This window comes from Engystomops pustulosus, chromosome 7 (assembly GCF_040894005.1).
Source record: "Engystomops pustulosus chromosome 7, aEngPut4.maternal, whole genome shotgun sequence".
Lineage (NCBI taxonomy): Eukaryota > Metazoa > Chordata > Amphibia > Anura > Leptodactylidae > Engystomops > Engystomops pustulosus.
In genome coordinates, this window is record NC_092417.1 from 48,967,257 (window position 1) to 48,992,935 (window position 25,679).

The window sequence follows — 25,679 nt, forward strand, 5'->3', positions numbered from 1 at the left end:
ACCGGAGGAGGTAAGTACATGTTTATTATGTTTAAATAGCCCTTCCCAGCCCGGACATAAAAAAATTTTTAAACCCGGATAACCCCTTTAATACTACTTTGATAAATAAATACATGGATTAGGTGTAACATGGAAGGGCATTGGGTTTATATGAGTCATAAGATAGAGACTAATCCGCAGACAGTCATGTTCTCTTCTGAGCCATTTTTACTGTGGTTTCCATGGTTACTGAATGAGATGTTTGAGTTTTCCTTACAGAACCAAGGGAACACGTAATGATATGATGGTATAAACAGTGTTTTCTCCTTGGTCCTTATTACAGCTGGCATATTGATGAAACCCCGATCCTCTGGAGCCACACTACACCCCTATGCCGGGCCCTGCCTCGTGTAGATTCAGGCTAATAACCACCAGCCCTTAAACTTGAAAGCATTAATGCCCCGCGCCGGCCCATTCCGGGGCCAGCTACACCCCAGTCATTACCCACCATACCCCTCAGCCATGGAGGTGGTGAAAAGGGGATAATAATCACAATAGTGACCCAGTGACTTGATTCAGTAACTTTCAGGGCGATTTGGGACACTAAACCACCCACAAGTTGTGGACCAGTGGTTTAGTGTCCCAAATTGCCTCTCTAGCAATTCCCTCCATTATCACATCATTGGACCCATCTGTCGGTAAGTATAGGGGCGCTGTCCCGCATTGTGTTTTGGCTGCGTTTGCGGCTTCATTGTGCCAGCGCTGTAACCACAGAACATGCACAGTGAAGTCAGGGTGCAGTGCGCTGACTACACTTCTTGACTGCGCAGGCGCGGGGAGCACCGAAACCAGATAAGTATTGTTTATTCTTTTAATAGCAGACTAGCTAAAGGGGATGTGGAACCCTAAACCACACGTGCATACGGTCCTGTAGATGGTTTAGTGTCCCAAATCACACTGACAGGTTCTCCCTAAGCTGCATACATATTTGTGGCCAGTGCGTGTTCCATATCTACAACAATCTACACATGGACCCCCAGCATTGGCATACCGCTATGCTCTAACCCGTTTCTCTGCATGATACACAACTTGATGGTCTTCAAGTTGATCCAGTAGTTGCAGATGACTTGGACCTGTGGACATATGGTCTGGATACAAATCCCATTTTGCTCTGGATGTAACTTTTCTTTATTCATCCGGCATTTGAATAAGGGCTAATAATCTCTTTGGATTGACATGTGGCATCATGAAAGCGACTAATCAAGGAGTCATATATGTTATGTATGGAAGTTTTTCTTCTCAGACATTGCTCCTGTCCACATCTTGTCAAGTTATGAAAGAGCTGCAGCACCAGGCACAGCCTGCAGATAATTCTATACAATACTATAGAATTATAGCTGCGTATCCTTCTGCTTCTTATTTTTGCTATAAAAATTAAATCTTTAAAAATCAACTTTTAAAATGATTCTAGTTAGCCAGAAGGGCATTACCAGAACCCATGTGTAATGCAGCTTCAAAGGCTGTTACAGTATGAGGAGCACTTCCCCACTCCCACTGTGTGCTGGAACATCCTCTGTTGCAATGAAATTACAGCAAGCAGAGGGAGGGGGAGTGCTGAGGGAGCAGGGGGAGAGACAGGGAAGCAGCCTGTGAAGCTGCAGCAGGTAATAACCACAGGAGCTCTTTTAGACCATTAACATAATCTTGAAAGTTGATGGATAACATTTATAAGAAGGTTACCAGGCTCACAGTGTCTGGATTTATGATCCATTGCCCCTGGTTTATTATGCTTGATTTTGATGGTAGATTTCCGTTTAATGGAGAACACAGCCAACGACCATGTATTTAAATGAGGGACACAGGAACTCCACTGCCATAAGTTTCAGTTCAGCAATTATCCTGAATCTGGCGCCCCCTGCACACTACACAGGCAAACTGCATTTAGTGCAGTTTGCACTCTGCTTAGACTTACCCGTCTACTGCGCTCACCGCATTGTGCATTGTCCGACGAGAATGCACTCTGCCACGACTCACTAATACCATGCTCCTGATATCCTGCATGTGTCGCTTCCCCGCTCAGGTCCGACAGAGTTCACCATCTTTTTAGTGGTTCATGTAAGTGCATTGTCTTGCAACACAATTTGAAAGTTAAATCCCGCGCTCTGTCCGAATCAGTTGGATCGTCTGGCGACACCAGCTCCCCCCCACCCCCGATTTCTGTATGAAGCCAGCGCAGCTGAGCCAAAAACGATTGCATGCGACACAATCCCAGCGCAGAAACCTGTTAATACCTGTCAAAGCCGCGCAAATCCTGAAAACGGTTAAAGTCTGACGAAATTGCAATGTGCAATGTGCAATGTGCTTTGTTCCTAGGAAAATGGGTCAAGGATGGGTCATGCCCGCCTTGTAACATAGCCCTCAGGCACACCATAGTCACTACAGACCGCTGGCCACCTGCATGTGACTAAGTATAATAATCTTTATTTATATAGCTCCATCATATTCTGTAGCGCAGTGCAAATCATATATAAGTAAAATACTACATTATAGAGTCATATGTAACAATAGCAGGGAGGGTCCTGCTCCCAAGAGCTGACAGTCTATGAGGAGATGTCCAGCTCGTGTATAAATACATGACTCAGACTGTGTGCGGTGCCGCAGCCATTACTGAGCAGATGTGAAGGCTGCGCCCGAGTTAAACTTGGCAAAACCTGGGAATATCTTGTGAGAATATAAAAGCGCTTGAAGCCTTGGGGGAAAACACCTCCTCCGCTCTCATCCCGGGTGTGTGTCACTAGCAGCAGCTCCTCAAGATGCTCCTGGGATGCGCTCAGCGTCACCATCGCTAAGAAACGCATCGGATAGAACGCAGCTTAGCAACATAGTAACCGCAGCCCCGCCCCCTGGGCCAATCAGCTGCCAGAGAGCGGGCAGAGAGCAGGAGGCAGCCAGAGCCGGGCGGACACGTGCGAGCAATGACAGGACGGGTCTCCCAGGAGCTGACACACTACCAGGTATGCCCTGTGCCCACCTCTGCCACTTCTCATGACTTATGTACATCTATAGAGTAAATGTAACCCTGAGGCTACCACTGTGATTCATGTAAGACACTGAGCTGCTGCAGAACTTCTTGAGAGACTTCACTTATTGATGGGGATGTTCATAGACATTAGAGCTGGTGGTTTAGGCAGGATATCATGTGATATCACATATATGTAATGCCCACATGTCCATTTTTATAGTAAATGTAACCCTGAGGCTGCCACTATGCTTCATGTAAGGCACTGAGCTGCTGCAGAACTTCTTGAGAGACTTTATTTATTGATGGGGATGCTCATAGACAGGAGAGCTGGTGGTTTGGGCAGGATATCATGTGATATCACATATATGTAATGCCCACATGTTCATCAGTAACCCTCACCCTGCCATTATGCTTCATTCACCTGCTCACTATGAAAGTCTTCATTTATTCATTATCTTCATTCATTAAGCTAGAGAGCTGGTGGTCTGGTAAAGCACTGATGTAGATGCTGCAGAACTTCTTGGAATTTATCTCTGTATTCAGGGTCTATTTTTATAAAATGAAGAGCTGGCAGAAGGGTCAGAATATCATATGATTTCACATATATGTAATGTCCACATGTCCATCTTTATAGTAAATGTAACCCTGATGCTGCCACTATGCTTCATGTAAGGCACTGAGCTGCTGCAGAACTTCTTGAGAGACTTAATTTATTGATGGGGATGCTCATAGACAGGAGAGCTGGTGGTTTGGGCAGGATATCATGTGATATCACATATATGTAATGCCCACATGTCCATCAGTAACCCTCACCCTGCCATTATGCTTCATTCACCTGCTCACTATGAAAGTCTTCATTCATTAAGCTAGAGAGCTGGTGGTCTGGCAAAGCACTGATGTAGATGCTGCAGAACTTCTTGGAATTTATCTCTGTATTCAGGGTCTTGTTTTATAAAATGAAGAGCTGGCAGAAGGGTCAGAATATCATATGATATCACATATATGTAATGTCCATCTTTATAGTAAATGTAACCCTGAGCTTGTCACAGTGCTTCATTCATCTGCTCAATAAGTAACTTAGCTGCTGCAGGACCTCTTGAAAGACTTCATTTATTGATTGTGATTTTCATAAACTAGAGAACAGGTGGTATGGGCAGGACATCATGTGATATCACATATATGTTTTGCCCTGTAGTCCATCTATAGTAAATGTAACAGCACATCTGTATTTAGATTCTGTTTTTCTGATGAGCAAAGCACTAATTTAGCTGCTGCAGAACTTCTTCAAATTTCTCACTTTATTCAGGGTTTTTTCATAAACTGGAAAGCTGGTGGTTTGGACTATGTCATATCACATATATGTAATGCCCAATTGTCCATCTGTATAGTGAATGTAACGGTACACCTGCATTAGGGCACAATTTGGCTACTTAGCAAAGCACTAACTTAGCTGCTGCAGAACTTCTTGAGAGTCTCCATTTCTTTGGGGGGTTTTCAGAAACTGGATAGCTAGTGGTTTGGGTAGGATATTCTGTGATATCACATGTATGCAATTCTTTGATTTAGCAATGTCCATATGTATAGTAAATATAACAGTCAATCTACATTTAGGTTCTATTTATTTACCGAGCAAGGCATTATCTTAGCTGCTGCAGAACCTCTTCAGTCTTCATTTATTTACGATAATTTTTATAAGCTAGAGAGCTTGTGCCTTGGACAGAATACCAATTGATGTCACACATATGTAATACTCAGTTTAAATAATACCCATCTGTACAGTAAATTCAACTTTCAATCTACATTTAGACTATTTGTCTAACTTAGACTAACTTAGTGAATTTTAAGAAGTTCTGCAGCAGCTAAGGGTCATTTTTATACCACATATGACAGGTACATGTAATACCAAAACTGAATAATGGCCATCATTATAGTGTATGTAACTGTTCATTTGCATTTAGGCTGCATTCATCTGTTCAGCACTAATCTGCTGCTGCAGAACTTCTTGATTGTATTAACTGATTCAGTATAATTTTCATAAACTGGTAATTTTGTTAGGATTTCCTCTGGTATCATATATATTTGCCAAACCACAGATAATGTATATGTTATATTTCCTTTATCACTGATACAGCTGCTTCTTGATGATATATAGTTCTGTTTTGTTTGTTAATTTAAATATTTATAGTATGTGATCATTTTTTCCAGTTGTGTTGCTGCTGTTTATAGAAAATAATACATACAATATACCAATGTATTTAGTATGTGTGTGATTTTCTCTATTATGTTTCCCTTAGTATCTAATTCTCATTTCTGACCAATAGAATAGATTTGACCTGCTAAATTTGCCCTCTGTTTCGCTGTGATTTTTCTATAATTCAATTAGAAATAAGGTCAGTTTTAACTATTTAATGGGCAGGTGAGAAATTTGTTGACCACAGTTATACATATTCATTCTAAAGCAGCTGCTGCAAAACCTCTTGAATGAACCTCTTCAGTAATAAAAGACTCTCGGCTTCAAAACTCTCGGCTTAAAAACATCTGCCCCTTTGTTTCATCTATTATAATTTAACAATTATTAGGTCAATCTTAGATATTTCATACTAGTCCATACTGGTTTCATACTAGTGGAGCTGTGTGGCAGCGGAAGACCACACTTTTATTGATAGTTGACCATTGCCACATTCATAACCAGCCTCATTGGGAGACTCCTCCAGATGTAGATAGATCATTTTATTGCTGTCCAAACAAATCCTATTCCTTGTACATAATAAAACTTAATATATGTGTTATATCACTCCCTCACTGTTTCCAAGATCCTAAGTTAGTAGTTGCCGCTGGCCATGTGATGATCACACAGATGCATGGTATGGCATGTCTATGAGCAGGCCCTGCACCTGTGTATCTATTACATGCTCAGCACAGCTTTTTACTAAAAGTAAACCAAAGAGATTCCTATCCAATAACACACAGCAGAAATTTAAGAAATGATAAAAATGTGATACACAAAGCAAAATGGAAGATGTAATATATTGTTTTATATAATCATAACACTCCTGTATGCATGTGAATTATTTCGCGTAAATTCATATATTTACATTATTTCCACGACACACACATATATATTTCTATATACTCTCTATATATAATCTATGTATATGTGATATATAAGAATATGTTTTCATAACTGTGCACTGGAGGTAGGGTTAATTTTCCGTCACATTTTACCATTCTCTGGGCCTTTATCATTGCACTATTGGTTGCTTTATCTAGATACAATCATTTGCACAGCTGCTGGTAGATTCAGTTCACACCAGGGTTGCTAAGTTATGGGATGGATAAAACCTCAGCAAACCTCGCTATGTAATAAAACCCTTCTATAAATACACTCACAGGTCACTTACACAAGTGCATGTATGTGATGTGCTATCTATGATGCTTGCTCTACCGTACAGCTTTGTATCTGGTATTGGTGACACTGTCTTTTACTAGGAACTACACAGCACAGACAGGAGTTGCTTTATTTATAGGAAATGTATTTACTCTTGTTACTGATGGAAGACATAATACATCAAATAATATATATAAGGATATAAGGAGAGAAATTGCAAAAGAGCCTTTAGAGCATTTATTCATTTTTATTAGGTAAATAAATGGTTATTACTTATTGGCCATTGAGTTAGTATTTAGAAAGAAAGGCCTCATTTTGTTTTGTTTTTTTGTGTGATCCCCTTTTTGGAACCAACCTGCCAACCTGCAAAGGAATCAGACATAGTATTAAGGGCATCGGTAAGCCACCTTATGAGATCAAATTGTCTACAATTATTACAAAGGTCCCAAGACAAACCTGGAATATGTTCCCCCTCCCCTTGTCCCATGTGCAATGTCTATGATAAATGCACCCTGGGCTACATAGTTACATGGTTAGTGTATAAAAGGAGATGTCTACAATAGAATATGCTCTTCTCCCAGATTCATATTGACTCTGGTTGTTATATAATAATTCTTTATTTATATAGCACACAGATTACGCAGCGCTTAACAAATCGGTCCCTGTCCCCATGGGGCTCCCAATCTAAACAACCTACCAGTATGTTTTTGGAGTGTGGGAGGAAACCCAAGCAAACACGGAGAGAACATACAAACTCTTTGCAGATGTTGACCTGGGTGGGACTAGAACCCATGACTCCAGTGCTGCAAGGCAGAAGTGCTACCCACTCAGCCACCGTGCTGCCTGATAAATGTTCAAGATCATCTAATTTGACTTTCATCACATATACAGTTTGGTCCATTTAGGACCACCCTAACAGTAAAAAAAAATACATCTTAGCACAAGCAATGAAGGCTAGGGAAGGGATGTAAGGGAATATAATTCTATATTATAACATAATAATGTTAGAATGTTATTTGGTTATAGAGAGTTGGGGCAGACAAGGACTAGAATCAAGACTGGACCCTATAGAGAACGTCATAGTAGAGAGATGGCTCTGAGAGTAGACCTTATCTACTTTCCTCATGGTTGGAGGTAAATAGGAGTTGGCCATACGTTCACTACTGTACTATAAGAAAGAGCTTTGTAGTAGACAGTTGTGGAGCCCTTTGATTTTTTTTTTCCGCTACAATCCTGCTATAATAACTATGTATTCAGGGAGATGCAAAGATATTGTGAGGAGACAATCTACATAAGAAGATAATAGTCATTACAATGAAATTGTTGTTTTCACAGTGATAACTCACATCAGGCACATGTGACTGAGCAGTCATTACCTACACCAGTTCACAGGTAGAAATCAGTTTCACAGCTCATTACTGTTATTCTGCTGTCACATGGGGCTTGTTGCATCACCATTTTCCTATATGGTTTATTATAGCCTCTACAGTTACCTCATTTTTATTCTCAGCAGGCGAGCTTTTAAAGAAATGTTTACTTGGCTATGCAAATGGCTAAGAGGGATCATTGATGACTTCTGCGCGAGTCGTATTGCAGACTGAACTGTGACTTTCAGGTGGGTTACTATTTTATCTATTTTCATGGTTCGTCATCTGTGAAACATGTCAGACTCCAAATTCATTTTCACTTTTCTAGCCTATTTTAAGATTGTATAAAGACATAGGGGTATTGGGTGCAGAGGTGGCAGTCACACCTGGCCCTGGTTCCTGTATCTATCTGTGTGCAATGTAAGAGGTGTCACCATGGTGTCACTGAACAAATGTGACTTGGACTTACACCTAGGGTTAATGAATAAGTGGTTGTCTTGCCTCTCCGCAGGGATCTGAACTTGGCTGTGGGGAAGACATCAAGGTGTTACCTCTATGAGTAATCTATCTTAATTGATAACTTAACCGGTTCAAGTAGATTGACATCAGCAGCATTAAAAAAAACAGCCTTAGAAATGTCCACTTGAAGAAATTATGTCAGAGCAGGTACATTTGATTTAATCCAATGTAAATGAGGCCCATGAGCACAGATAATAAGTTATAAGCACAACTTCATATAAACTAGCAACCCTTAGTGCAAGCACTACGGAACCCTTAGCTCAAGCACTACAGAACCCTTAGCTCAAGCACTACGGAGCCCTTTGCTTAAGCACTAAGGAGCCCTTAGCTGAAGCACTACCGAGCCCTTAGCTGAAGCACTACCGAGCCCTTAGCTCAAGCACTACGGAACCCTTAGCTCAAGCACTACGAAACCCTTAGCTCAGGCACTACGGAACCCTTAGCTCAAGCACTACGGAACCCTTAGCTCAAGCACTACGGAACCCTTAGCTCAAGCACTATGGAGCCCTTAACTCAAGCACTAAGGGACCCTTAGCTCAAGCACTACGGAACTCTTATTTCAAGCACTACGGAACCCTTAGTGCAAGCACTACGGAGCACTTAGCTTAAGCACTATGGGGCCCTTAGCCCAAGCACTACTGAACCCTTAGCTCAAGCACTACGAAGCCCTTAGCTCAAGCTCTACGGAGCCCTCAGCCCAAGCACTATGGAGCCCTTAACTCAAGCACTACGTAACTCTTGGGTCATGCTCTACGGAACCCTTTGCTCAAGCACTATGGAGCCCTTGCCTCAAGCATTACGGAGCCTTTAGCTCAAGCAATAAGGGACCCCTTAGAGCAACCAACTTTCAGTTTAGAAATGTGTTCTGAATTAATCTGCAAGGTTTAAACGCCATTATAATACCCCTGCAGTCCCACTGCGAGAAAGAAGAGTGAATTTGACAGAAAGGGGTTTTATGTCGCAGTCTGGAGTCCTGTTGTTATTGTTATTTTATGTGAAACTGCAATTCTAAAGTGAGGAGAAAAACAGGTGAAAGGTGAAGTGAATGTTTCAGCAGTAGAAGTTTAAGTCCCCTTTAAACAAAATCAAATTTTTATTGAAAAATACAATTGTTGCCAATGTTACTTATGGCAGAACATGGAACAAGGAAAATCATCTGAAGTCTCCATTTTAGAATAATTTACCTTCTGTACACTTTATTTTTCTATACTATCATTCTTATAGCTAAGAATATGGGGGTATTTATTGTGGCCTATGCACCACGCCAGTAGCGGGAGCCCTGAAACAATCGCAAATGCTAACTTATTGCTAACGCTTGCGATTTATTTTCCCCTTTCTGCCATCCTTCATGCCAGGGGGGCATGGAGGGGCATGAAGGGGGAGTGTGCTCGGCCAGAGAGCGTTCCTGGCAAGACCTGGCATGGAAATAAACGCTGCACAGGCGGCTGACGGATACATGAAGAGGCCGAAGCCCTTTTGATGTATCTGGCTGTGCTAAAGCGGCGGCAGAGCTATCATATTCCAGTGCACGAGTAACCTCGTTTGATAAATAACCCCCTACGTGTCTATGTGGATTCAGAAAAAAAGTTTGTGTGTTCTTTTTAACAGATGCCAGACTTCTCTAGTGCTGCACCTGTACCCTGGATGTACTACCCCCAGTCAGACCTTTCCCTGTATTTCTATATGTAGAAAGGTCTTGACTAATTACTCTTCTCTACTTTCATGGGTTGAGTTAAGAACGCTGCATAAAAGGTAAAGCTATGTGCAAAAGGTGAACACGTTTTATTGTTGTGTAGGATTAACAAAAGTCCTTCAGAAAGTAGAGTTCAGTGCACACTAAATAACACCATACAGTGTCTAAATTCACATAGTTACCAAATAGGACTGAAATAACTGCTATGATGTGTACAAGCAGCAGCACATCTACCCATAATCTGCCCTGTTCAATACAACTGGCATCACCTTGATACATTTTATAATACTGCAGGACAGGGTTGTCATTCTGAAGAGTAATCCAAGACCCCGAGGTTATATATTACTTTCACCAAACCAATACAATATTAATACAATTAGGAATATCCCTATAAATGGGGTTCCAGTGAGCCCCCCCACCTATACACACAGCATGTTTTCCTCTGCTAATGCGAGCTACTATTCCCTTAGAGGCAAGCTGTGCTATTAAAGCATAAATAATCGGATAGGTATACAAGAAAAGCTGATGTCACCACCCCTCCCCCATAGTAATATTAATAGTAATATAAGCGATAGAGCGCCACAAAACAGATGGTCCTGTGTGCTGTTACTCTGTATACGCTTCCATGATTTGCTTCCATACTGATACACAGAGTCTACTCTCCTTAACCCATATTCATTCCACAGCCAAAATGAACAGATTGATTTTCCAGGCAGAAACATTTTCTGGAGGATCTTAGATGCATTCTCAGTGTTCTACCTTGTAGTATCCATGAATTTCTTGTATTTCTATGGGCCCCCATACACTGCAAGATCTCAAAGGTCTTCTGCTCTTAAGGACCTATTAGAATTCCTTATTATATAGTCACATCTTTATTTGAATGGCCACCACGTCAATATGATTTTTTTGGCAGGGTAAATGTGTGAAATCTAGAAGCTAATGTGCATCTGCATTTGACGAGGGGTTGTACGATGTATTTTCACTGAAAAAAGTTTTGGTGTATCATTCGGCCAATACCTCCTTAGATTGTATTGTATTCATTGGGGCACATTTACTAAGGGTCCAAACGCGTTTTTCTGCTGGGTTTACCGAATTTTTCCGATTTGCGCCAAATTGACCCAGGATATTGGTGCACGCGATCGGATTGTGGCGCATCGTCGCCGGCTTTCAGACAGAAATCGGGGGGCCTGGCCGTCGGTAAACCCGACGGATTTGGAAAACCCGCGGAATTAAAAAAAAAGTTTGTGTCGCAAAAATAGCACTCACATACACCGAGACAGAGGAGGTGAATTCCGGCTGACTTCAGCGCAGCAGCAACACCTAGTGGACATCGGGCGCACGACCTTAGTGAGTCCGGGCAGAACCCGAATCATCGTCGGAGAACGCGGTGCTGGATCGCGACTGGACCGAGTAAGTAAATCTGCCCCACTGTGACTGGAGATATTTTTCTTAGAAATTATAACGTAGCTTTTATTTCACATGTAAAAAAAATAAGTGAACACAATTGTGACATGAATGCTTGGTTTATTTTTGTTCATAGTGGATGTAAAGGTAATGCATAGTTGCATCCTACTCCAATTATTGCATTGTTGTTTGCAATGCTTGGAACAACAAAGCATTAAAATAGTTTCTAAGCAGTGCGGTGGTGTGGATATAGTGTTCTCACCACCAGGGGCGTAACTAGGAAAGATTTTGCCCCATAGCAGACTTCTGAATGAGGCCCCTTCCCCCTAGGCTAGGCAGTCTTATTATCCCAGGGTGAGGGCACTCAAGTAACTGTAGACCACATGCGGGAAGTAGATGGCAGGAAGCTAGAGATGAGAGATTTCAATTCTTATCTGAGTTCCCGACTGTGTACTGTAGAAGATTTCACTGTTATATACATTTTATTACGTACAATTTGCAGCATTATATGTATTAAATGGTGCACATTTGCCATTCTTTATTGTGCCAAGTCAGATGCCGGGGCCCCCTGACAATTCGGGCCCACTGTAGTTACGCCCCTGCTCACCACCACTCAGTAATTGGGCAGGATGGCTAACAGCAATCTTAGATCTGCTACTTCTGCACTGATGCACCAGTTGGAGTTACTAGATGGTTTCCTTTTTATTCCAGGCTGGCTATGACTGTACTTGCTAGTGCTAATGTGGACTGGCTAGGGGTATTAGCGTTACTGCCCTAGTACTTTCACATTTGCACAGTAATGTTAGACTTATCTACTGCATTCCTTGTATCACCATTCACACATTTTACTCCTGGCTAAATAAACTGATGTAGCATTAGCAATCTGTATTGGCTGTATCTGTTCCCATCAACACTCAATTGACCCTAGGACCCAACGCGTTTCATTTTGCCAAAACTCATCAGGGATCTGTAAAGGATGGCACACTTTTCTATGTTGTGTTAGGTCTGTGCGGTATGCAGGTCGGGCATAGTGCTAGCCGTGGCGCGCACCGCATCTATCCCCTTTTAAATCAAATTGTGGATTCGCCATAGTCGGCGAGCCTCCCTCGGCAGCCAATCCTCTGAAAGCGTGTCAGCCATGACACTTTGCTATGGGTCAGACTGATATGTCGGGTTGGAGATATGCGTCGCTGAGCCTGCTGGTTCAGCAGCGCCCACGATTGCCCTCTCAAGTTGCTGGTACCCTGCTCCTATTTCAGTGTGAAATATATCCACTGGATGCTGGAGTTTTTTTTGCAGACAGAGAGTACAAATTTCAGGTGTTACAAAGCCCGCGATGGGGATTAAAAGTGCCCGTACATCTAGATACCAGCGTATAGATGCCCTGCATATGGGTGATGGTTTGGTCATTGAACTCGCGGAGACGGCTTATTTCACAGTGCCCACGATTATATGTGCCACCTTTATATTCCAGTGATTCATGTGCCAGGCACTGTATTGTCCCCTTACATCTGATTATCGACACGTATGGCCTGGGTCAGGGATAGGCATTGCGGAGTCTGCTTGCTCAGCAGTGCCCGCGATTTCCCACTTCACATCCTTCTGGTTGTCCTATGTACTCTATACCACAAACTATATAATTTCTCTTTTCCAGATTGACATTGCAACTCATGGAGCCAAAGGTGTAGTGCAGCTACAGTAAAGTTAGATGACACGGCATATAACGCGTTTACTGATTGCCAAAGGGAGCTGAAGTGTAAGCAGACAAGGCTGGGGGAGCAAGGACAGTTATTCCCAGCCACTGGCATCTATCTGTCTCTATCATCTATCTAATCTATCATTTATCTCTATTTTATTCATATCTATCTATCTATCTATCTATCTATCTAACATCTATCTCAAATTCAAATCAAAGAAGTTTTATTGGCAGGACTAAATACAAGGTAGCATTGCCAGAGCATTTATAAAATATGGGATTTTGGAGAATAAGATGGGGAACAGGGTCATGGGGAACAGGATGAAGGGGGACATGGGGAGAGGGGTTTTTATAGTGCATGGTATCATATGTCTCAGTCCCTGGTTCTCTCAGCCTATGGCAGACAGTTACAAATTGTGTGGCTATGGCCATTGTGGTCTTCTCTTCCCCCAGCAGGATGGAGATCTTCTCTTACTCCTCCATGGAGCTGAAGCCCGGGAGGAGATTTGAGAGTCTCCTGAAGTCTGCTCTCCCTGGGCACGTACCTCTGTCTGTGCCGCCCGGACTCCATAAACAGGTTGTGGGCACTCAGTTTGTGGCGGCTCAGGATCTAGCGGTCTCTGGGGTCCGGTAGTTTCTTCAGGTACAGGGGCCAGTCTATAGTCTCTCTGTGGACTCTAAGGTGGTCCTCCAGTCAGTGACATGTATGTATGTATGTGCAACATCCCCCACCGGGGCCTAGCCTTTTCTTGGGGCCTGGAGTCAGCCGGGGCCCGCAGTACCTGAGTGGCTGGCGGTTGCGGCCTAGGCACGCTAGTGTCACGGTGCTTGGTATGGGGAACTGGAGGGCTGTCCTACAGCCTGGCAAGTCTCCAGCAGGGTGGTGTTGGCAAGAAATGATGAGGAAGAGGCTGCTATAGCAGTTCTCCCTGGGGCAACCCTTTGGGGTCTGGAGTATGAATCCCAGTGTAGTGGATAGGGTGCCCGTGATGGTGACAGCCGTAGTAGCAGGGACCAGACAGAGGCAGACGTTGTACAAAAGTAACTAACAGTTCTTTATTGGAACCGACAGGAACAGTAGCAATGTGCCTTAACAGAATGGTGGAATGCTGGAGATGTAGTTGGAGGGAGCCACAGGATGGATCATCAGCCTGGATGCAAAGGGCAGGCTGGGAGATAGCTGTGTCCTAGTAGGATGCTTAAGCTTGTCCTGGATTGCTTCAGGTATCACCTTTGAAGGTAGGATGACATCCCTTTCCTCTCACTAGCTAGCTCTTAGCTCCACTCTTCAGGCAGGGAGCTGGGCTCACCTGCTCTGGTCTGGTGTGCTGGCTGCACAGACTCCTCAGAGTCTCTAATCTGATCTGTTCAGACTCCTAGGTCTGACTGACTGCTTCTTCTGGGGTTTTGTTACTCCCACTGGTCAGGTGGTGGCTACTCCTCCAATTACATCTCAGCTCACAGAAACAAAGTATAACACCTGTGATTGGTTGCTGGAATTACATCACAGAAAACAATTAACTCCTGCCTTACCAGGCAGGTTCTACCACTGCAGTGCTCATCTGTGTGATGTAGTTGTTATGTAGTGACATGCTGTGGGGTTGATCAGACCCTTCACAGGCTGCAAGCTACATGGTGGGTCGTATTCGCAACAACCACTCTGCCTTGCATCGGCGAGGGTGTTGCATATGTATGTATGATCTTCAAAAATAAAATCGGTATTTCTATCCCTTAGTATATAATGTTGGGGAATAGGGAGGGCATAAGCCTGGCTCCAAGAACTGTATACATGGGTCATGTCAGTTACTGAAAAGTACTGATGAAAAAAAGTTGGATAAGGTCCCAAGCAAAACCTGTGCCCTGGGGTCTGTGAATCTTTAGTTTCACCCCTGGGTATAGGCCAGCAATGTCACTCTGTAGGAAGATAAAAGTACCCAATTGAAGATTTGATTGATACCTGGTTGCTTTGTTATTATTGTAGGCAGATTGTAATGGATTGCTTTATACTACTGTTCTTATTTAGAAAAATCTATTGTTCTGACATTTTTTTTTATCAACTTCTTATCTGATAGTTTAATGCAGTTTCTTTCAGTGGGCTAAGGTGGACCTCTAGTGGTTTTATTGGAAGACTGCAATAAATGGGGGTTTCAGATATAGTGAAACCTTTTTGCATGTAAAAGTTTTCAGCTTTTTTAAAATTTCAATCTTGTACAATAATTAACTACCGTACCATCAATCTGTACTCAATACCCCATAATGACAAGGTAATATTTCTAATATTAGAAATCATTGATAAGGAAAAACTAAAATGCTGCAATGAGATAATTATTCATACCTGTTACACAGTAGAAGCATTGTGTTATGGCAGCCTTCAGTCTCTCTTCAAGATGTTTCTTCACTTTTACTAGTCATCTACATGTGCTAAATTCAGATAACTGGATATGATGTGGAAAGACACATCTATGGTGGGGAAAAAGTTGAGAGAGGCCTGTAATTGACATCATAGGTAGAACCTCAACTATGAGACAAAAAGTGAGAACAAATCCTAGAATTTAAATTGTCTGATTTGTAAAGAATTTATTTGCTAATTATGGTGGAAAATAAGTATTTGGTCAACAACAAAAGATCATCTCAATACTTTGTTATATCCTTTGTTGGCCACTACAGAGGTCAAGTATTTTCAAGTCTTCACAAGGTTGGCACACACTGTTGCTGGTATATTGGCCCATTCCTCCATGAAGATCTTCTCCAGTGAAGTGATGTTTTGGGGCTGTCGCTTGGCAACACAGACTTTCAACTCAACGTAGGTTTTCTATGGGGTTGAGATCTGATGACTGGCTAGGTCACTCCAGGACCTTGAATGCTTCTTAGGAAGCCACTTCTTTATTACCCAGGTGATTGGCTTGGGATCATTGTCATGCTGAAAGATCCAGCCATGTTTCATATTTAGTGCCCTTGCTGATGGAAGGAGGTTTGCACTTAAAATCCCACAAAACATGGCCCCATTCATTCTCTCATGTACACGGATCAGTGGTCTTGGTCCCTTTGCAGAGTAACAGGCCCTTGTCATGATATTGCCATCCCCATGCTTCATAGTTGGTTTGGTGTTATTCGGATGCAGCTCAGCGTTCACTCTCTTCCAAACATGATGCATTGTGTTTCTACCAAACAGTTCTACTTTGGTTTCATCTGACCATAACACATTCTCCCAATACTCTTCTGGAACATCACAATTCTCTAAACTTCAGACAGGCCCATGTATGTACTGGCTTATACAGGGGGACACGTCTGACACTGCAGGCGTAGTGTTTTACTGATGGTAGCCTTTGTTATGTTGGTCCCAGCTTTCACAGGTAATTCACTAGGTCCCCCATGTGTTTCTGGGATTTTTCGATCACTGTTCTTGTGATCATTTTGATCACAAGGTGTGAGCCCCTTATCAAGGGAGATTATCTTGTATGTCTTGTATGTCTCCCATTTTCTAATTATTGTTCCCACACTTGATTTCTTCACACCAAGCTGCTTGACTATTACAAATTCAGTCTTCCCAGCCTGGTGCAACAATTTTGTTTGCCATCGTGGAGTTTGGAGTAAGACTGTTTGAGGTTATGGACAGGTGTCTTATATACTGATAACAAGTACAAGCAGGATCCATTACTACAGGTAATGAGCGGAGGACAGAGGAGCCTCTTAAAGAAGAAGTTACAGGTGTTTGAGAGCCAGAGATCTTGCTTGTTATTTTCAACCAATATTTGCAAATAAATTCTTTAAAATACAGGTTGTCATTGGGTTATAGGCAGGTCCTTGCCCTGGGGCATCCATTTTGTACACCACTAACCAAAAGATCATTGCTTTAAGTCATGGAATGAGTGCTTGATGTATAATGAAATAAAAATATTCCATTTTATGTATATAAAATATTTTTGGGCTGAGAGTGTTTTTGTGTCTATGACAGGCAAATCTCTAGAAAGACAAATCCATTTCAACAACGTCGAAAGTAGCCTACTTCAAGAGGAAATATGCAGAAGAAGAAAATTTACATCAGGGTTACCAGGGGTGTTTTCCAAAAGTAAGTTTTTCAGAAAAATTTATATTGTATTTCCAAGGAAGGGTTTACTTCTCACACCAATCTTGAACTGCAGCATTGACTACTAGTTTACATGCACCACACATTATTTTAAAAGTGGCTCCTCTTGGGTTCCCCCATACATTAAAGATAATTGCTGGTGATGTAGCAGGACACCTTCTGATCAGCGTATCATGAAGATACCCAATAGGGATTCTCCATATTTGATAACCTCTTCAATGGACATTTTCCACCAGGATTATAAACCAAGCTGTTAGGATCAGTGGATCCTCTGGACCACCGCGGGAGATGTAACTAGCCAACACCCGGAACCGGAGCCTAGCGGCACCTGGTATTCACCAGAGCCCGCCGCAAAGCGGGTTGGACTTGCTGCGGCAGGATACCACTAGGTTGTTCCCAGGTGTGACTAGCCCATGGTGGCAGCCGAGGTCGAGGTACCTTAGCGGATGACAATCTCGTAGACAGGTCCAGGCACAGGGTCAGGGCAGGCGGCAGAGATGCAACGTCAGGTCCAAGTCCGGGGTCAGCAACAGGAGGTCCAGGCAGGTGGGAACGGGAACACAGGCACACGGAACACAGCAACACGGAGGAACTCAGGTAACACAGGACACAGGAGCGGGAACACACAGGAATACACGGGAACGCAGGCATACACAGGAACGCAGGAATAATCGCTTGTAAGCTTTCTCTAAGGCTATGAGGCACAAAGATCCGGCAAGGGTAACAGGAAGAGGCAGGCTTATGAAGAATTGGGCAATATGGCCAGTGCCAATTAATGGCGTGCTGGTCCTTTAAATTTGGAGAAGGTGCCGCGCGCGCGCCCTAGCAGTCGGGGACGCGCGCGCACAGCGGAGGGGAGCGAGCCAGGAGCCGGGACGGGTGAGTTGCGCTGGCGGCGCGCTGGCGGGGGCAGGGCGGCACGGGTGAGCCCGCGACCCGCGATGTGGGTCGCGGGACCACCCGTGACACAAGCGCACTTACATAATATTGTGTGCCTCTTCTTTTAACTTCTTATACTTTTATTTTGCAAAAAAATATGGAAATAAGCCTGAGGGGCTATGGGCTCAGTTAACAGTTATGAAGCCCAGGGCCCCTCAAGCTAATTTGCATATACTGTAAAAACAAGGGCATCAGAAGGTAAAAGAAGAGCAGATGCTACCAGTGGCAGCTCACATCTGCATGTAAGTGTGCTTGGTTTACAATCCTTAATCCTGGTGGTAGATTTAAAAATCCCTAATCCATATACTAGTTATTGGCTAGTCAAAACAGATAACAGCAGAGGATCTGTCACAGGGTAATCACGATACCACTCAGTAGGAACAAATAGAGCATAATGATCTTTAAGTAGAAGGACAGGAACCCTCAAAACACTCTGACTATCAAAAAATTGGCAATAAAAAAAAAGCAAGAGGTAAGAGCGTGACATGTGAAATACCGTAATTGATCGCAATGGAAATTCCATTGTTATGACTGGAGTATCCCTTTAAGACCTCCACATCATAGCACCACAACGACTATGCTTTCATTTCTCTACAATCCATCGACTCAGTCTCATTTGTAGTTAACTCTAATGAGCTATTGTTCCATAGAGACTTGTCAGTGAGAAACAAATAATAGTCTTTATTATCCAGAAAATGGACATGTCACTGCCTCATCTGTTGTGTTATTATGGCTTTTTATGTTTGGCTTACGGGATGGAGAACATTGTACAGAGAAACATGCAACTATTTGGAAACTAAGTACCACAAATAAGACTTCTTAAGCTTCTCCAGATATGCATTATTGACACTCAATAGTGAACTGTAGGAAATTGTATACATCAGCCAGGAAGAATCACCTTCTATGCCTCAGATTTTAATCAGATTTTTCAAAAGAAGTGAGGAGTGAAAAATATAAAATATTGTTTAAAAATACAAATTTGCTCCCAAACATCTCCAAAACATATAATGCCAGAATTCTAAATGTTATACCTCCATGATATGATAAAAAATGCCTAACAGCCACAGGTTTGCCATTGTCATTGTCAGTTATTGTATCTTTAGTAGGATGGGAGAATTGGCTGCCCATGAGCAAGTTTGATACATCCAACTCACATCAAACTCCCATCGTGTGATTGCTGGAACGTCCGGCCCGAATGCTTAGCATGTCAGTTCAGTTCTGGTTGCTGATCTTTAGGCCGGACATTCGAGCAAGCACACGATGCAAGTTTGATGCAAGTTGGACGTATCAAACTTGCTTGTGAACAATAGGCCTAAGAGTGATTAAAGGGGCAGTGAAAACCGGCAACGGGTGTAGCAGGCCAGAATAACCCTGTAATAAAAACGGACAATGCTCCACTCCTTTAAAATCAGCAGTAAAATTAATTGAACGTCACTCTCACCACACCGGTATGGTCAAGGATGGATAATTTCCTTGTGGTGTTTCATGCATTTCATGCACTAGTCGTCCCTGCGTGAGTTGTCTGTTGTGAACAATAAGCTCGATGGTCGTAGCTTGTCTTGGAACCTATACATTTGGGGGCAAGTATATACTGAAGATCACACAAGTTTGGAGTAGGTCCTTTTTTTTTATTAATATACTCACAAAGGAAGTTAAAAATTTGCATAATAAAAGAACACCAGACACCTCGCCTAACCAGGTTTTGCCTCTTCAGACTTCTTCCGGGGCATCATTCTTCCATTGCCCTGGAAGAAGCCTTCCTCCTGCCACTCCACCCTGCATTACAAGACCAGCTCAGACACAGGCACTTCCTGCCGGCAATTAGCGTACAAAAACTAATCATCTCCTATATCAGATCTGTCTCATCTCTCTTTCTATGTGTCAGATATAAGTAGAATGTGCACAAGCTAAAGGAAAGTGTAGCTAAACCCTGTACCCTGATAATCTTAGCACATTGTCACCACACAACATCTCATAGCACAGAGGAATCAGGAAGTGTCTGCTTAGAGAGTCCCCGCCCACACTCTGGAATCTTACACTGACCACCACTGAGTTATAGGAACTAAAACAGCAATAAAACTGAGTTCAACTGTAAAGTAAGGGGTTAAAAATTATCTTTATTGTGTAAACGTCACTAGGGGATTAAAATTTGAGAACTTTCTTTCATGGGCAAACCCTACGAATTCTATATTAAATAATGTAAACTTGTGTACCTCTTGTGTATATTACATATTACTGATGGGGGTATAAAATGGTCCAGTCTACTTTGTACCTTGGGATATAATCTGATCTAGGCTAATTTAACCCTGGGTATAGTATGGGTTGGGGGTATACTCTGACCTGCTATATTGCTATCGGCAATACCTACCTTCCTGTATGGCCATATTAACCCAGTTTTGGTTGAGGACATCTTTAAAGGACATCTACCACCAGGATGAAGAACTGTATGCAAATGAAGCTGAGGGGCTCCATTAACACTTTAGGAGCCTGGAGGCCCTCAGGCTCATTTGAATATAGTCCTTCATCCTGGTGGTAGATGCCCTTTAATACCTCACTGATGATAAAATATTCCCTTCTCATGTATTAGAGAACACTCACATTGATGTAATATATCTTTTTCCAGCACTTGATAATACCAGAAGACCGGACCTGTATCCTCAAGCTGTCTCTAGAAAAGCTTCGCTTCCTTGAAGACCCAGAGATCTACTTACGGAGATCAGTGTTGATCAATAACTTACTCAGGAAGATCCACCTGGAAACAGATAAAGAAAATTATGACTATTACAGGGGAAGCCCTAGCAGCAGGAACCCATATACAGATGCTAGAAAACGGGTGAAACTCATGGTGAAAGGTTGTTGTTCCCAATCTCTCCACTATGAGGAGTTGTGTTCATATCATATTGTGCCTTATGCTGCTGAAAATATTATGTATCCGATTGGCTATTCAAGCAGTCACCTGACACAGAACTCTCCTCTGCTGATATACAGGATGAAAGAGTGACCTCCGACTTGTCTCTTCAAGGTCAATGGTGTCCTGAAGTGGAAAATGCCATAATTTACAGGACAGCTTGCGAGAAAAGACATAGCAGATCAAAAGCGATCGGTAAAATTAGCTAACGCAAAGCAGTTTGTTATCCTTTGTGATTGTACAAAATTGCATTGCTTTTTTCTGAACCGTATGCATACGACACACGTGTCTTATCACTGATGACGCTAGATATTGTATGAGAGATCATTGCAGTTTTAGATATTTTTGGATATTTACTTTTAGACTCCACCGAACACTTACAGATGAGTTTCAGCTTTATTCTTAGCATTTGAATAGAGTTTTGTCACCGGGCAGTGTTTTTAATGCTATTGAAGTCTTTATAAGCTGATATTTTTCAGGTTGATAGTTTATGAGGATGTTAGGTGGAATTCACACTTGCAGTAGAATACTGTGCGGTATACTGTGTGGTACTTGGCATGGTTGCTGCCAATTGGATATGTATTATCACATGGTACGGTGAGCACAAACTTGTGTCACTGTATCGTGCTGTCACCCAAAAAAATTTGCTCCAAATATGGCACAGCTGCACGTCTCCCAATGGAAGGGCTTAGCTGGACGTAGCATACATTCTATACATTGTGCATGAAGCCTTATGCCTAAACAGGTTTTTGCAAGTAAACTGGAGAACCCTGAGGTGGATGGGGTAGGGGTGGCAAAAAATAAAAGAAAGTCCACTTGTTCTATTGCGGGTTCAGTTCCTGTGTTAATTCGGCTTTTCCAATCTCCACCCTGCTGGAAGTGCTGGGGGTTCACAGGGGTCCCTGTGGCCAATCACTGCACAAGTGGCCTCCCGTGGTCTGAGGAGGCCATTGCTTAACCAAAGTCGGTCCTATTACAGCCATCCCACCCCCCGCGGGAAACTGGTAGTGCCAAAGTGACAAGGGTAACTGGATACAGAGCTGGGTTCGTACAGTTTGTTTTTCCCTGACACCCTGCCCTGGCCCCTTGGGGAAAACTGCATTAATGCATAGCCTGAGTTAAAATGTATCAGTTTCAGAGGATTTGTTCCTTTAGAATGCTGGAAGGGCTATTCTCTTCTGGGCAATGGCATTAAATTCATCTGCAATATGGATATATTGCTTCAATTGGAATGTGATAAGATAATTTCCCATGAATGTAGCCACGTTGTCCCTTAGAAACGAGATAGTTATCCTTGGATACGACCACCACTGTTGGAGGGTTAGCAGAAAAAAACTAATTGTATATGAAATGTTTGGGAGTTACTACATGTCAGCCGACTACATTGTGGTAATGATAGCTGAAACCAGGTGGTCGGGCAGGACTCAATAGCGCATGTCTGGCCACCACTGTTAGGGTGCCTTCACATAGGTACATTTTTTAAATAACATGTAATTGTAGAAATGTTTATATATGGCAGATTAATTCATTTAAATGTGTATGCCCAGATGGGAATACATACATCCCCACCCCTGTGAATGAGGCACACTATTTGGGGTGTGCAAGGTACCCCAGGTATACCGTACTACGTTCTAATGGAAGTGTGAACAAGGCCTTACTTTGAGGTAAATCATGTCTGACGTGATTATGTATAGTATAATATGCCTCTATTTTCCTTTCTTCAAAAGAGAAGCAGTTATTTTTGTAAAAAGAGTAATTATTTCAAGAAATAATGTGTTTTGAGGGTTGATCCCCATTGATATCTTGTATATGTGATGGATTTTTAATATAGCTTGACAGCACTGTACTAATGTTATTATTTATTTCCTATAAGAAATGCCCCTACTGTTTTTAAAGGAGTTTTCCACTTTTACATATTATTGAGCTCTCATTTGGGTAGATTATCAATATTAGATCAATTGGGTCTCTGCTCTGTTCATCAGCCGAGTAACACAGAGAAAATAGAGAATGTGGTCGGAAGAACAGCTCCATTCTCTGTGTAGTGGCTGGTCCTTGTAATTGCAGCTAAGCTGAAAGGGAGATGAGATGCAGTGACATAACTCAACCACTACACAGAATGTGTCTATGCACGTACAGCTCTGTATTGTTGAGTTTATCCAATCAGATCTGATATTACTGAAAGTGGAAAAACCCTTCAAAGGGAACCTATCACCATATTTTTTCACAAATACAGCTAATTACAGGTTTCCATAGAGCCCTATTAACTAACTCTTCTTTTAGCTACAAATTGTTTCCCTCGGATCCCCATAAAATCAATTTTATAACCTTGCCTTGCATATAGCCACATTTAATGTCGGTCAAAAGCGGCGTGGGCTCCTCAGGCTGAATCCAGTAGCTCCTCCACATGCCTTCTCAGCATTGGCAAGTAATGTCATGTGATCAGAGTGACATCATCCTTTAGCCTTATAACATTAGCAAACTGTAACCCATGCATATATCTGATGACATGAAATTGAAGCCGCCTCTATGGAAGATGGGTAGCAGTAGAAGTCCATGGAGACTGCTGTGATGTGATTAGATATGTGCATGGGGTACAGATTTCTAATGGTAGGAGACAAAATGATCTGAATGAAACTATTTTTATGCTAAAAGAAGGCTGTCAGTTAGTTAATAGGGTTTTAGGGAAACCTGTCATTTAGGGAATAAATGTGGTGACAGGTTCCCATAATGTCCCATAAATACCCTATAACATAAATCATGGGCCTAAATTGGAAGTAGTAATTGCCAAAGGAGGAAAAAAACAACATTTTAATACCAAAGACATATCTGGAATTTAAGCAACCATGCAAAGAATATAGGTCTCCTTGAGTTGTCTGCTTCTGTTTCTAGGTAAGCTGCAGGTAGGTGCTACCTACGAACGTATCTCTGTGACGGCTTTTATAAGGCTGTCCATCAGGGCAGTACACATGGTACTGTGGTCAGGAACCCGTGTCAATTAATTTTACAAGACCCAATGAGTCTTTGGTCCAAATGCTAAAACATGTATGTAATAAAGAATACTTCTGTTATACCACAAAGTCAATGCTTAATGCAGTATGCAATCTTCATGGAGGAAGCCACAGCACCAAGGATTAAATTCCAAAAGATTTATTTACATGTGCATCCAAACATGATAAGCGCGACGTTTCGATTCGCAATGAATCTTTATCAAGCATTGCATACTGCATTTATAATGCAGTATGCAATTAGCTCTGAAGCTCCCCCTACCGGTGGCTGATGGTAGCTAACATGCATAGGCTAAATGGGAAAGTACCTACGAGATCCTGACAATTTCACCCTATAAAGCCTACACAACATTTCTCTTTCTTAGGATTCAGATGAAGACAGCACAAGGTCTCCTATTTCAAGTAATTTTTTTTAATGTTCAATGGTAAAAGTTCTTTAACAAGGCAATGCAGGGACACTTTGCCATCACTTGGTTTCGGAGCGCACTGCCAACATTTAAGCGGAATCTGTATTGGAGAGGACAGTTTCTGTGTAGCTTTATAGTTCATCTATTTTCATGTTGTAAGACTAAAATATATTTTTGTTTGGAGGCTCTTTGGGTGTGTGTGACTTTTCTTTGAATTCTGATGCTTTTATGATGAATGTTGAATTTTAGAAATGATAAAATATTAAAAGGGTTGGCCCCTTTAATGGTGACCCTTAAAAGATTACTCATATTATACTTACCCACAGAGCCACAGGGCCCAGGGCTGCTGGGGGGGGGGCCCACTTAAGGCTGTGCATAAGAAACCCATGGGGGTGAGTGGGGCTATTTATAATTAATCCATTGGGGGAGAGGGGGGCTTTATATAAAATAACCATGAGGGTACTGTACATAAAATAACCATTGAGGGGCTATTTGGGATGATAAACTAGGAATATTTTAGTGAACAAAACTTCCCTAACTATTTAAGTTTCTGAATTTTTAATGCCGCCACGTGAGTTCACTGCAAAGGGGCCTACAACGGCTCTTTGGCCCCGGTGGCTACTGAAACCTGGAGCCGACCCTACTTACACTTCATACACACAATGTTGCCCGCCGTACCGTAGTACTGCAAGCAAACATTGGCGCTGGGGAGATGAGGAGGGGGAGAGCGTCGCTCACCCCCGCCCCTCTCCATATTTTAACATACAGGCTGTCCTATATTTCAACAGGCTGCAGAACGGTACGGTGCCGCACGTGTGCTGATCCGCACTTCTCCCGTACGGTGGCGAGAGGCTATTGCCATATATAGGCCATTTATACGTCCCCCATACATTTGTGTGAACACTGGTAAAGTTTGTAGTTTGCAATGTAACAGGGTGGGGCTTGTGCCTATCAGATGGGTAACAAGTACCACATGGTTTGCCCTGATTCAGTGGAAATGCAGATGCGATCAGCACAAGCCACTCCCCATTCCAGTTGCATTGCATTTCAAAACACATTACAAGCGGAACATGTAACCCCGGTCAAAGTGCTTAGTCACACATTGGGGCTCATTTACTAAGGGTTGCACTGCTCACTTTCATTGTGTAGCACGCGTTCGGCTTTTGGTACAGTTGTACCGGCTTTCATGCAACAGAGATGGGGGGGCGTCGGACGATCCGATTTGGATCGGTTCGGATTGGGAATTAACTTTCAAATTGTGTCGC

General features: G+C 42.5%; 1 long non-coding RNA gene across 1 annotated transcript; it reads left to right on the forward strand.

The window, feature by feature from the left end:
- The first annotated feature begins 2,682 nt into the window (after window positions 1–2,682).
- Window positions 2,683–24,602, forward strand: LOC140069760 (uncharacterized). Its single transcript, XR_011848849.1, has 4 exons — window positions 2,683–2,993; window positions 7,900–8,004; window positions 17,024–17,137; window positions 20,718–24,602. It is a non-coding gene; the product is annotated as an uncharacterized lncRNA (long non-coding RNA).
- Window positions 24,603–25,679: the final 1,077 nt, after the last annotated feature.